General features: G+C 50.0%; 1 protein-coding gene across 4 annotated transcripts in view; it reads right to left on the bottom strand.

The window, feature by feature from the left end:
• The window catches only part of BDKRB2 (bradykinin receptor B2), a 33805-nt gene extending 21425 nt beyond the window's left edge, over window positions 1–12380 (bottom strand). The window contains exon 1 of one of the 4 annotated variants that reach the window (XM_025392984.1): window positions 12108–12380. The gene's annotated coding sequence lies outside the window, so the exon portion shown is untranslated. The remainder of the gene's footprint in view (window positions 1–12107) is intronic. The other 3 variants (XM_025392982.1, XM_025392983.1, XM_025392985.1) reach the window with 3 other exon arrangements.
• Window positions 12381–12663: the final 283 nt, after the last annotated feature.

Below are 12663 nucleotides of genomic sequence, written 5' to 3'. Positions count from 1 at the left end.
CTTCTTCTCTTTCTCCTTCTTTCTTCCTCTTCTCTTCCTTCTTCTTTCCTCCTCTTCTTTCCTCTTTTTCTTTTGTTGAAATAGGGTCTTGCTCTATTGCCCAGGCTGAAGTGCAGTGGTACAATTACAACTCACTGTAGCCTCGACCTCCTGAGTTCAAGCTATCCTCCCACCTCACCCTCCCAAGTAGCTGGGACCACAGCTCCTGACACCACAGCTCACTAATTTTTAAATTTTTTTTAAAGATGGGATCTTGCCCAGGCTTGCCTCGAACTCCTGGCTTCAAGCGACCCTCCTATATTGGTCTCCCAAAATGCTGGATTTACTGGCATGAGCTACCATGCCTGGCCTACTTCTTGCAGGGAGGTGGGAGGTACAAAAGAGTTCTGTTCCCTGTTATGTAAATGCCCACCCTCCAGGAACTGTGATTTGTAGCTCAGTTGGTAAGAGGGGTCTTGCAACCTTGCCTGGGGCCATGAGGCCTTTGCAGACCCTGACTTAGGCACAGGCTCTATGTAGGGCCCTGGGGTTTGTCATCTGTGCTGCTAACAAAGGTGGAAAATTCCTACTTCCTGAGCTGAGATTGAGGATTCTGACATGCATGAGCTTGCCTGCTTTCCTTGGTATTTCACTTTTGGAGCCAGAAACAAAATCCTCCCAGATGCTCTGCTTGGCCCCTGTGAGTCTGACCTGCAGGCCGGTGCCTGGCAGAGGGCACACCACAGTGGCTCACCCTCCCACTCGCACTGCGCAGGAGCTGACGCAGGGAGAACGGGAGTCACAGCTCTGTGTCTGTGCTTACTGCAGCACCCTTAACCTTTCTGAGTCTCAGTTTCCTTATCTGTAAGATGGGATTGATTATTAGTAGATGTCCAATCAATGTTAGGGACGACTATTAATAAGAAATTGCGTCTGATAAGATGCCAGCTCCTCTGTCTCCAAGGACCCACCTTTGCTGCCTGTTCCTGATTCCTGCAGAAACTCCTGTCACCAAGACAACATAAAAATAATCTGGTTTGCAAATATGTAATGAGGCAGTTACAGACAGACAGGAAAACAGATGGCAACTTCCAATGTTTTATCTGAATAGGTCAGCCAGGAAGAGAGGGTTTAGTGGCTCCCAAACCTGTCTCTAGATCATTTAGTTTTTGGATAATTCAGTGACGCAAACCCAGAACCTTCAACCCCTTCCCTTTTTTTTTGTTTGGCATTTTTGAAGATAATCAAAAGGACAGGAAAAGCTTTATGCGTAGAGATGTTCCTCATCATGTAGAAGGAGGGCCACAGGAAACAACCTGGATGTTTAGGACCAGGGAACTGGTTAAATACATGATCTTATATCCATTCAATACATGTCAAGCCGACATGACAAAAGGATGGTTCTAAGAGTTCACCAAAAATGCGAGAATATTTCCGATAGCATGTTAAGGGAACAAAAATCTGGGTAACCAAATTGTATATACAACAAGGTTCAAAAGTTGAGAAGGCGAAATACCAGATGATTACTGGCAGTGGTTGTCTTTGAGCATGAGATCGTAGGATGCTTTTGGGTTTTCTTTATTGTTTGTCACAATATCCACGTTTTCTATGAAGAACATATATTGCTTTGGCAATAAAAATATTTAAATAAGCCAAGTGTTTGGAATGAATTATGGGTTTATTTAGATAAGAAAGATAATCAGCCAATTCGTGCTCAAAGGAAAGGTTTTGCTTACATAAAAGCTGGTAAAGAAACGCACAATCATGTTTGAATTTAAAATGAAATGTTTAAACGATTTATGAACTGTTTGTTTAATGATGGCCCATAGCACCCAGCCACCCTTCCTGAGCAGGTAGAATCAGAGGGCTTCTAATAACCTGAAAAGCAGCAACCAGCTAGGAGCCAGTGGAGAGAAGCTCTGGGAAGATGAGATTTCCTCCTGGGCTGCAAAATCCACTCGTTCTCACAAAATGCAGCCTGGTTCCATAATTTGGTGTCCCCATGAAACAAAGGACAAGGACAGAGACACACCATTCTCCAGCCTCCAATCTTCACTTTGATTCACATCTCTGCTGACTGGGTTATCTCTTTGAGTGTTTTTTTCATGAAGCTGCAGGCATGGCATTTTCTGGGCACCCTCTCACATTTGAGCCTGTCTTTCTGTTGCCTTCTCTTGCGAAGAACCATTCAGCATCACACCGGCTCTCTCAGTCTACAGCTGCCCCCCTGACGGCTCTGATGCATTCGCTGCTGCAGAAAAACCTGAACCCAGCCTGATTTTTCTTGCTTTATGGATTGCCTATCCCTGTCCCCACCAACTCCCCAACCTCCAGTCAATCTGAATGCTTATAGTATTTTCTTTTTCTCGTTTCCATTCAAAAGTGCTGTCAGATGTATTTAGGGGACACTGTCTCTTCTCACCCCTTTTCATAGGCTGTGAGCTAGGCAAGGCACCATTGCATAGGTGAGGGTTTGGAGGCTGGAGAGAGGAGGCACTGGGACTCAAACCACATTTGGGGATTTGGGAACATCCCCTGGATGTGCCCTGAGGCCACCCCGACTCTGGCATGTCAGGCAAACCTGCTATGCAATGAAGGAGCCTGGACAAAGGAATCTCACCAAGGGTGTTCAAATCCCAGCTCTGCAGTTCACTGAGGGTGGGACTGCAAGTGCGTGGCCTCCTGTCGGAGCCCAGGTCCTCGCTTGTGGGATAAGGAGCATTGCCCCTGACAGGAGGGCTGTTGTGAGGATCCAGTGTGATCATCCCTGACACTCAGGAATCCTTCCTGTTGGTTCCCATCCTGTCTCAGGCATGACAGTCGCCTCCGCTTTCCCCCAAATCCCCAGATTGTTCTGTCAAGTGATGACCCTGGGTGCCCTCACCTCCACCCCCTCAGCCACAGACACCACAGTCCAAACAGACTCCCGGAAGACATGGCCCAGGCCACTTGCAAGGAAAGTCCCTGCGGCTGCTACTCATCCTCATGGAAAACATGAGGACTGGGGAGGACTGGAGGGCAGGGAGTGTGGGGACAAGCAGGGCACCCCCATCACAGGGCAGAGGGCTCTGGCTGGGGCTTTTGGATCACTGCCTACCATGGGGAGGCCCAGGCCAGGGACTCAGGCTCCTACTCACCTCTGCAGCCCCCGTTCCTCCTTCCCCTCCTATCCCCTCCCTGCCCCACTGGTCTCCCTTGGCCCTGCCTGAGCAGCTTTGGGAGTTCCCACCTCTAGACCTTTGCTTATGCAGGGAGGCAGGATGTGACGGGAAGACCCAGGTCAGGCTCCAGGGCCAGCCCAATCTCTAACTAGCTCTGTCTCACCTCTAGGGAGCATTTCCTCAACTGTCAGGTGGAGACACAATACCCACTTGGCAGGTTTACTGGGGGGATACTTGTGATCATTTGGGGGGTCAAGGGTGCCCTGGGGCTCGAGCATACATCCGTGGCACTGGGCAGTCTCCCCTGCCCTTTCTTTCCACTGCACGCCCTCCCTCACTTAGGCAGACCCTCTACTTTACCTGGGTCTAGGTCCTCCAACTTGAAACCTGCCCACAATGACACATCAGACATTGTAGATGTGTCATAAGCTGGTGTTGGGACATGCAGGCAGCAAAGAGGCAGCTTGTGTGTGTACGTGTGTGTGTGTGTGTGTGTGTGTGTGCCCAGGAAGAAGAAGAGTGGAGATCTTGCCACATGGCTCCTGATGCTGGAGGTTTAGGGACAAATCATTAGTGTGACGGTCCCAGGGTCCTCTGGGGATAGTACTTAGGGTTACAAATTCAGAGAGCTGTGTTAGAACCACTTGGGTCTCTGTTTGTCTCTCCCACCAGGCTCTCAGCTCCCTGTGGGGAAAGATATCTGAGCTGAGGGGAGCCCTGAGCAGTCTCTCAGTAAATGGTTAAGGGAAGAAGGAATAAACCAGCTTCTTGAGTCTGGGCACAGTCTGGGTACTTTCAAACACAGTCCTATTGCGCTGGCACAGCAGTAGTCTTTATCATACAGGTGAGAAAGGAGAGGTTTGGAGAGGTCAGTGACCTGCCCTGGGTTACTCTGCAAGTAATTGGCCTAGTAACCTAACCGAGGGCTGTTGAACAATCGGGCCAGTTGGTGCCAATTTCGGAATATTAACTGCTAAAAAAATACTGGTGGCGAAATAGCTAGCACATCGGTGAGCCTGTTTGGGCTGTGGGCTCAGACTGAGCTCCTATAAAGGGTATGAAGCAGGCAGGGGCCATGGAATGGGGGAGGGGGGTTAGCAACTGCTCTCCTACCTTTTTATAGATGATGTGCCTGCTGTTCAGAGATAAAGGATCACTAGCAAAACCCACTAAAGAAATGGGGGCCAGGGTGGAAAGGAGGCCTTTCTGGGGGTGCTGATGGAAAACCCCATCCAGGCAAATCTTGCTTCCCAGGCATTCTCCCAGTAAAGGCTGCATTGCTGTGCCCTACTTTGGCTGCAGGCTACTGTTTACCACCCAAGAGAGCAGCCACCAATTAATCTCTGTCCATCAACTTATTCTAATTCTCTGCATAGCACATAGCACTTCCTGGGGTTGCCCTTCTCCTGTCTGCTCTACAAAGAGCCATCCTTAGATGACCTACTGATATTGCTTTTTATCTTTCTAACTTGTCATTTTGTTTTTGTAATTCTTTTCTTTCTTCTACTTTTTAGGGTCATTATTATCTGGTTTATTGAATTGAACATTTTTTTTTTTGCAATCTTTTTGGCTTAATAATTTAAAATTTTAAAGGCATGAATCCTCCCCTGACTATGGCTTTGGCTGCATCCCATAAGTTTGGTAAGCAGTGTTCTTATAGTTAGTCATTTCTCAAATATCTGTAATTTCAGTTTTGATGATCTGTCTCTTTGATGGTCTTCCTTTTGAGTAACAGTGTTTTCTAAACTTTTCAAGTTGTTTATTTCTATTCAAGTTTGTTTTGCTTTTTATATATAAACTTTTGCAAAGAGATATGCATCCTCATGGTAACATTTCAGAGTGCAAAATAGAATACAGTGAGGGGTAAGTCTCCCTCCAGGTCCCGTCCCTGCCCGTCGCCCCCAGAGACAGCCAGGCTCACTGGTGTCTCCTGTTGCTTTCCAGACATCTTCTGAGCTTTCAGGAGCAGATGTGCATGTATCCATGTATAAGGACGCCTGCAGAAGCACCCCAAATGCACCGCCAGCTATGTCCTCACTTCCTTGCATTTAATAATCTGTTGACCCACCTCGCTTTTCAATGGTCTCAGAGTGTTTCAGAGTAGGACTGCCCTGTAATGCACCAGCCTCCGCAGGGAGTTCCTGGTTTTCATAGGTAGTTACCAATTCTACTATTATTTTTAGCTGAAGGAACGAAGGATCCCAGAGACCACATGCCTTGCCCTAGGTCACACAGCAGGGGAGGAGCGGAGAGGGATTCAGTCCCTGTGCCTGGCTTCCGAAAGAGGAGGAGCAGGGGCAGGAGGGAGAAGGGAAGTGGGTGGAGAGAGGAATCATCTTCATAGAGTCCATCTCCCTAATGTGCTCAAGCTACAGTTCATTTGAGGAGTCCCCCGTAGTGTTCACTATTTTTGGCTGTCACAAATGATCAGCACCAGACCCCTCATCTGCAGGCCCTAGCCCGTGTGTGAGCACACCTGTATCAGGTGTGCAGGCCCTCTTCTGCCTCTCCTGCCCTGTTCTTGTGTTCTAGCCATTGCTCTCTGAATCTTTCTGTTCAAAGAAGACCCAAGAGGTCCCTTCTCTCACCTCTCACTTTGCTAACTGGCCAGTGGGCTCCAGAGTGGGGGGGATGTTCCCCAGGTGCAGTTGTGCATGCATAAGGTACAATCTCCAAGGCTCCGGGAGAACCCCAGAGAGCCTCCCTCTGTGGTCAGGGAGTGACCCCTGCGCTCTCAGAGCACAGCAGGTGCCAAGCATGCGCCTGGATGCTAGGGGCTGAGGGAGAGGCCCAGTCTTTTCCCTTAAGGGGCTTCCTGTTTGGTAGAGGAGGCAGGGCACGGCCTGATGCTTCCAGAAATGTTTGGACCCAAATCTACCTTGAAGGGAGCTAGCTGTGAGCTGTGTGCATTTCACAATCTGTCCATTTACGTTTTTGCGGAGATGTTCAATTTGCTAATAACTTGGAGCGGGGAGGGTTTCTGTCCTTTCCTGAGGCAGCTGGCACACGAGCACAGGTGCCAGAGAGTGAGGAACAGGTGTGGGGACCCCAAGTCTCTTGGCTGGTGGGACTTGGACGAAGGGCCCGAGGAGAGTGGCTTTTGGGTCCAGGACAGATCATTCGGTAAGGTAGCTTGTTTCAAAGTGTAGCCCATCTGTTTTGAAATCCCCAGAGATATTAGCAAGTCCTTGGGTACTGTAACAGAAATCTTGGGACCCCCAAACTCTTTATGCCAAAGGGAAAGTTAAGCCTGGAGACTGAGTCAAGCAATATTGTCATCCTTCTTCCTAATGACAGCTGTAACCTCACAACCTTAGACATTAGCCAGACCCCCACAGAAAAGAAAAGGCCTCTGCTATCTCCCCATGACTACCCCCACAAATTGTTCTTTGCTGGGTGAAACCTTTCAGGATGTGCATCTTACTACAAAACAAGGACATATCAATTGTAACTTGAGGTCCGCAATCCAAGCCTAGCTCCTCACACTCAAATCTGTTAGATTCACACTGATGGTGCTGATCTCCCCAGGTACAGCATGAAAACAAGGCAAGGGCAAGATGAGATCAGTCCTCCTTCTGCCTAACCTCCTCTTCTACATGCTTTCTCCACTTCAAGGACGTGTGTAAATACTGTGACAGAAAAATAAAATTAAAATCCCGGGACCCCAAACTCACTAAGCCAAAGGGAAAAGTCCAGCTGGGAGCTGGGTCATGCAACCTGCCTCCTGTTTTGTGTCTAAGTGGATAAGACTTCCCTCCCTCTCATTTCACTCACAGTGAAATTCCTTGTGGGCCCCGAGATCTCTACCTTCAAGCAGCTGTGTTGTATTTCACCCTCATGATGTAAATTAACAGCTTAGTTTCACAGGTATGGGACAAAGGATAGAACCAAAAGTCATCCCTCTGCTCACCTGAGGCAAGTGCATATCTGACGGCTTCCTATACGCTATGATTATGATTATGATTATGATTATTTGAGATAGAGTCTTGCTCTGTCGCCCAGGCTGGAGTGCAGCAGTGCGATCTCAGCTCCCTGCAACCTCTGCCTCCTGGGTTCAAATGATTCTCCTGCCTGGCTAATTTTTGTATTTTTAGTAGAGACAGGGTTTCACCATGTTGGACAGGCTGGTCTTGAATTCTTGACCTCAGGTGATCCACTCACCTTGGCCTCCTAAACTGCTGGGATTACAGGCATGAGCTACGGTGCCCAGTCCTACGATTATTATATAAAAATGCAGATTGACTGACCACCAGGTGAATGTCGAATTGATGATCCCTCCACCTGCTTCTTTCCCATGAAAAATGTGCATTCAGTGAAGTGAATGAAAAGGCTCAAAGGGGTGCTACTACTTGCTTCTTTATGCCACCTTTCCCCCCTTTTTCCTCCCTCTTTCCCCTACCGCCTGCTCTTTTCCCTTTAAATAGTGAAGCCCCTTCTTTGCAAGAATCATGGGCCAGAGATGTTTCCTGTGATTCTGTGTCCCTCTTTCCTGGTTGTGTCCTTAATCTTGGCAAAATAAACTTCAAAAATAATTGAGACCTGCCTCAGTCAGTTTCTCTTTGATTTACAATACTAAGCCTCAGGGAAACCTCTTCGGGGAGCATAGGCCACACGTATTTTCTGTGGTTTGTGTTTTTCCCAGGTGCACCCTCAAACTCTCAATAAACGTCAATTGAAGCTTATCAACTCAGTAAACCTCGATTGACTGAGACTTGCCACAGTCTGTCATTTCAGTGAATAGTACCCAGACCTCAAATCACAGTCCCCAGAGCAGGGCCCTGGCACCTGCATGGGTGACCAGCCTGCAGGTGATTCTAATGTACAGTAAAATTCAGTCTTTCTCCAGCAGACCACCCCGCCACTGGAGTGTGACCCCTTAGGAAACCCGCAGGGAAGAGGGGAAGCAACCTCATGACCATGATAGCAACCACAGAAGCGACAGGGCTGTGCTGGAGCCTCGCACTGTGCAGGTCACAACACCCCACGGACGTCCCCGCAGGCACTGCTCATTTCCAGATGTCGCTCAGCTGGGCCACTTCTCTGTGCCTCCTGCCCCCCCCAATGCCCTTCACCGGTGGCACAGATCAGAGAGAGTCAGAGGGGTTGGCAGTGAATGGGATGGGACAGGCCGCAGTAAATCTAAAGTTTGAGCCCTGAAGAGAAGCGTGAGAAGGACTCTTGCTATCAGTGCCCGCAGGCTCACTGCCTGGACACAGGAGCGTGTGCATGTCAGAGAGGGCTTTTTTCTGGACACCCTCGAGCGGCTGTGGCCTTACTGCAAGGCAAATGCAATCTCTGTGACCGTCCCAGACCCTCACTCCTGCCTCTGTAGACCGTCCGTCTGGTACCTGAGCTCCTGCAGTGTGCCTGACACCCGCTTTCACTACATCAGCACAATCAGAGGTAAGCCTCCCAGTGGTCCTCAAAAACAGGAATGATGATCCCCATTGTACAGGAGAAGAAACTGAAGCTCAGAAAACTTTCCTGGTAGGTAAGTGACAGGGTTGGAATTCAAATCCCGAGTTGTGTTTGTTCCACCCTGCTTTATGCTGTGATGACTTTTTTGGAATGTATGCGGGGGGGTACACGTTTCTAGCCTCCAGAATCCTCCAGAGCCGTCAGTGATGAAAGAGTCAAAGAAATACTTCACGCCTTTGGTTTGTTCTAGAAAGGAACCCTGGAGTGGGTGTTTTGGGGAAGCAGAGCCTTGGGTCCCCAGGAAAACCAGAGGAACTCAGAGGAGGAATTGAGGATTTAACACTTTTCATGGAGGGCAGATTCAGTAGCTGTGGATATTTAGCTCAGAGAGAAGCAATAGGACTAGAATGGTACAAACCCCAAGGAAATGAAAGTGGGCCCATTGCTCAGTGGGGGACAGTTGGAGGAAGAGCTTTTAAATAGTAGAACTCTCCTGAGACAGAATGGGCTGCCTTGCAAAGTAGTGAGCTCCCCATTCTTGGAGGCATGCACACTAAGATGGATATTCACGGGGCAGGGGATTCCGGGACCGAGTGGATGTCAGAAGTGATGCATTTGGGGCCTTAAGTCTTGGCAGGTCTGATTGTTTGCCTCATGACCCTGAGGTACTGTAATCGTCCTAAGTGCCTTCTGAATCCTCAAAGCAACATGCAGACCTGCTGTGTGCCTTTTTCTTTTTTTAAGAGCAGTTTTAGATTCACAGCAAAATTGAGCAGAAAGTACGGAGACTTACCGTATATCCCCTGCACCCACACATGCATAGCCTCCCCCGTTACTCACATCCCCTACAAGAGCAGTCAATTTGTTGTAACTGATGAACCTGCATTGACACATCATCATCACCCAAAGTCCATAGTTTTCATCAGGGTTCGCTCTTGGTGATGGACATTCTGTGGGTTTGGACAAATGCATAATGACATGTATCTACCATTACAGTATCATACAGAAGTTTCACTGCCCTAAAAGTCCTTTGGGTTTCTCCTCCAGTTCTCTCCTCCCTCCCTCTAATTCCTGGCAACCATTGATTTTTTTATCTTTTACTGTCTTCATAGTTTTGCCTTTTTCCAGAATGTCACATATAGTTGACATTATACAGCATATGCCTTTTCAGAGTGGCTTCGTTCACTTAGTGATAGGTTCTGTGTGCTTTTTTATGGCCTGCTATATGAGCAATATTTATGTATTCATTTAACCATTCAGCATTTCAGCAAACACTGATCCATGTTGGGCTAGGCATCATTTTGAGTGCAGAAGAGGCAGCTTGAGAGGATAGACGAGGCCCCTGCTTTCATTCTGAAAACCAGAGTCTCCTGGTGCTATGATCTGAATGCCTGTGTCCCTCCAAAATTCACCTGTTGAGACTTAATCCCCAAGGTGGTGATATTAAGAGGTGAGGCTTCTGGGGGGTCATTAGATCATGAGGTCCCCCTCCTCGTGAATGGAACTGGTGCTCTTTAAAAGAGGCCTAGGAGAGCGTGTTCACCCTTCCACCGTATGAGGATGCATAGAAGATGCCATCTATGAGGACTAGGTCCTCACCAGACACCCAATCTGCCAGTACCTTGATTTCGGGCTCCCCAGCCTCCAGCACTGTGAGCAATAAATGTCTGTTTTTCAATAAATTACCCAGTCTAAAGTATTTCTTATAGCAACTCAAATAGGCTACGACATCGGGCAAGTCTGCAGGGCTCCCCCCGCTCCGCCCAGGCGGGCCCCTCCCTGACCACAAGCAGCACAGGTGAGGGGGCTGCCCTAATGTTACCCCTGGAGACCTCGAACTTGTTACTGAGTCAGTCACTGTGTTAGCAGAGACCACGTGGCGCAGTTATTGGGCTGGTGCAAAAGTCATTGCGATTTTTGGCGTTACTTCTAATGGCAAGAACCGCAATGACTTTTGCACCAACCTAATATTTCCATGTTGGATCCCACTGGCAGGCAACGACCACATTCAAAGTCCTCAGACCCACTGTGCAGGCCCAGCCATGGGAACCTCCTCCTGTTTGCAAGGGAGGGAATCCCAAAGAGACTGAACCCCAAAGAGGTTGAGGGATTTCCCTGGACACTGAGTGGAGGGCTGGCTGAGGTCATGTCCCCGCTCTGAGACTCAGTTTCCTCTGTGCAGTGAGAGGCTTGGAGTGCAGAGTTGCAGGGAGAGCTGGGATGAGGCCTGGGCTCCTGCCTGTGGGGACAGCACACATGCTTCCTCTTTTTCATCCAAAGACGCCTACTCCTGGCTGTCTTTCCCCAGGCAGGGGAAAGAGCAAATGCTTCCTCCAAGCTTATGGGGCTCACAATGTGGAATGTCGCTTGCTGCTGCCAGGGCTCGAAGGACACAGCAGAGGTTTTTCTCCAGAGAAACTCGGGCAGGGGATGTTAGCAATGTCTTCTGGGGTCACTCACCAGTCCCCCTGCCACCTAAGCCCTTCTCCCACTCAGAAATGGAATTAGGGGTGGGGTTGGCTGGGGAACCCCCCGTCACCCCACACCTGTGCCAGAGTTCCCACTTCCTGTAGGCTGGGGAGCCACAGGCGGCCTGTGACTCAGTGAGGCACATTCTGACCTGCCCGGAACAGCAACACCTGCTGTCCACCTCCACCCAGGCTGCGGAAGCGACCTACTCTTCAGCAACTCCAATCACGGCTGTCATTTATTTAGCGCCTATGACACCCGTGGTGCTCCACAGGCAAGAGCCTACCTCTATCTTTCCATAAAGAGGAATTACCAGGTCTTCTTTACAGCTCAGGAGACGGCGACAAAATAACTCGCCCAAAAACGTCACTCACAGGGTGAGAGCAGAACTGGAACTCCAGCCTGGGCTGGATGCAAAGCCAGTGCTCGGAACCCCTGCACCTTCCTGCCCCCTCATCCCGGTCAGTGAGGACCGTGGGAAGAGGGTCGCTAAGCCCTTCTGAGATAGTCACCACCACCTGCCTCCTGGATGCACATCAGCCAGTATTCACTAACCCCTCCCGCCTGCTTCTGATTTAACCCTGCCATCCCCAGGGAGCCAGCGAGCAGGCTGCTTTGCAGACAGAGAAACTGAGGCTCAGAGAGGTTGAGTAGCTTGTCCAGGGTCACACAGGGCCAACGAGTGGCATGGCTGTGAGTGAAAAGCCAGGTTCTGGCGCCTCCACCCAGCACCCGTCCCTGCTGCACCACGCCTTGCTGCTTTACTCCAAGGTGTCCACCCAAAGTATGTGAAAATCCAATCACGAAATCCCTCACACACTGGACACACACAAGCCTGTCTGTCACCTTGATTCAGAGAAGAGAAACCTACAACAGACAAACAGGGCGATTCCTCCTGCTGGGAACCCTTCTTCCCATTGCCTGTCAGACCTCCCCTCCGGAAGGAAGGGAGCTTTTCCCAACTCCCCACGACCAGAGGGAAACTTCTCCCCGCTGCCTGCCTTCCTTCCCCCTGGGCTGGGACAGCTTGTCCTCCCAGCAAAGGTGAGGCGGCTGGACCAGCCCCTGCCCGGCACCCACCTTCTCCGGAGCAAGCAGCATGGGTACTTCAGTCACTCCCTGGGTACTGCGAGGCAGCCTGATGTCCCCACCGTCTCCGCCCCTCCTTGGAGCCCAGAGGCCAGAGCTGTAGTGGCAGCGGGAACAGCTCATCTTTCAAGGGCTGGGTGGTGATGTCATCAGCCTCCTGGGCACTTCCCCCTCCGCCTCCAGCCGAGCTCTGCTCTCCTGCCCAGCCCGAGCCAGGCTGCCTGTGGGGCCGGGGTGGCTGCAGTCACCTTTGCTCTCCGCTCTGCCACCCTCTGAGCCCTGGGGCCAGCAAGGCTCTTGGAAGATTTCCACGTTTGCGTAGCCCGGCTCCCCACTGGAGTTGTGGTATGGCAAAAGCGTCCCTCCCGGCTGACCACAAAGTGGCCTGTGGAGCCCCATGTGAATAAATTCACCTCACGTAACGTTTATTTCTTATCACTATTTATTTTCCTAAGGTGGTTGTTTTGTGTCTGAGTTTTGGATGTAAACAGTGGGCGTTTACGCGGAAGGTGTAAACAGAGGGTGGCCAGGAGGGCAGGGGGAGTCC

Source organism: Theropithecus gelada, chromosome 7b, assembly GCF_003255815.1.
Source record: "Theropithecus gelada isolate Dixy chromosome 7b, Tgel_1.0, whole genome shotgun sequence".
Lineage (NCBI taxonomy): Eukaryota > Metazoa > Chordata > Mammalia > Primates > Cercopithecidae > Theropithecus > Theropithecus gelada.
Note: the sequence above shows the minus strand (reverse complement) of the source record. Positions and strands in the feature narration are given on the sequence as shown.